Source organism: Macaca thibetana, chromosome 8 (genome assembly GCF_024542745.1).
Source record: "Macaca thibetana thibetana isolate TM-01 chromosome 8, ASM2454274v1, whole genome shotgun sequence".
Classification (NCBI taxonomy): Eukaryota; Metazoa; Chordata; class Mammalia; order Primates; family Cercopithecidae; genus Macaca; species Macaca thibetana.
The window spans coordinates 131,690,368-131,691,863 of NC_065585.1; the positions used below are offsets into that span (position 1 = coordinate 131,690,368).

Below are 1,496 nucleotides of genomic sequence, written 5' to 3' on the forward strand. Positions count from 1 at the left end.
AATTTACAAAGGGAAGAGGTTTAATGGAGAACTCACAGTTCTACATGACTGGGGATGCCTCACAATCATGGTGAAAGGCAAGGAGGAGCAAGTCACATCTTACATGGATGGCCAGAGAGCTTGTGCAGGTAAACTCCTATTTTATCAGATCTCGTGAGACTTATTCACTATCATGAGAACAGCATGGGAAAGATCCCACCCCCAAGATTCAATTACCTTCCACTGGGTTCTTCCCACAATGCATGGGGATTGTGGGAGCTACAAGATGAGATTTGGGAGGGGATACAGGACCAAACCATATCAGATTTTATTTTCAAACGCATTTTCTTAAAAACAAATACAAGATGCTTTTCAAAGAAATTATTTACACATATTCCAATTGGCATATATATTTTGTTACCATAAAAAGGTAATATACACATATGGTTGTAAACGAAGAAGAAACAGATAGTAGGCTACATGTAAAAATGATAAAGGGCTGCAGCTAATTGAGCTAATGGAGTTCCTTTCCTCATGGGGGCCCAGTGTACAATAGCTGCAGACAGCAGCTTCCTTGGTAGTGTATGCAGCCTGTTTCTTGTATGGGCTGCTCTAAGGGACCTTGGAGACAGGCCTTTCAGATGGATGTTCATGTCTCTGACCTTGCACTACTCTCAGTGCAGGCTCCAAATAGGTATTCGAGGTGCCTTTGGAAAGCCCCAGGGTGCCGTGGCCAGGGTTCACATTGGCCAAGTCATCATGCCCATCCGCACCAACCTGCAGAACAAGGAGCATGTGACTGAGGCCCTATGCAGGGCCAAGTTCAAGTTCCCCGGCCACCAGAATATCCACTTCTCAAAGAAGTGGGACTTTACCAAGTTCAATGTGGATGAATTTGAAGACATGATGGCTGAGAAGCAGCTTATCCCAGATAGCTGTGGGGTCAAGTACACCCCCAATCCTGATCCTCTGGACAAATGGTGGGCCCTGCACTCATGACGGCTTCTACTGTGCTGCCCTCTCCTAATGCCCACCAATAAATCCTACTTCCTGTCCACCTTAAAAACAAATGATAAAGGGTAGTCACCTCTTGGGAATGAGAATAGGGCTGGTGTGGAAGTGAGTTTTTACTTCTCACTTGACATATTCCAAGTTTGAAAAACTGTTCCAAAGTGGGTATCATTTTTATAATAATTAAATTTCAAAAAATATTTCACTGTGTGCCTAATCTGTGCAAGGGCAGAATGCAGAGGAGGGAGGCATTAGAGCCACATGCAAGGAACACCAGAGTCCCAGTGTGTTGGACTGCAGAAAGCCATTACTTATCATATTTGGCTAATAAATACAGTATGAAGATTACTTGTGATTTGTAATCTCTTAATTACAGATGCACACAAAAGACCAGTCATGAATCACCCCAAATTGGAAGCAAGCAAGGTGTCCTTCAGTGTGTGAATGGATAAGCAACTATGGTGCATTTAGATAAGAGAATATTACTCAGTGCTAAAAAGAAATGA

General features: G+C 43.0%; 1 non-coding gene across 1 annotated transcript; it reads left to right on the top strand.

The window, feature by feature from the left end:
• The first annotated feature begins 478 nt into the window (after positions 1–478).
• On the top strand, positions 479–613 carry LOC126961912 (small nucleolar RNA SNORA70). Its single transcript, XR_007728492.1, has one exon. It is a non-coding gene; the product is annotated as a small nucleolar RNA SNORA70 (small nucleolar RNA).
• Positions 614–1,496: the final 883 nt, after the last annotated feature.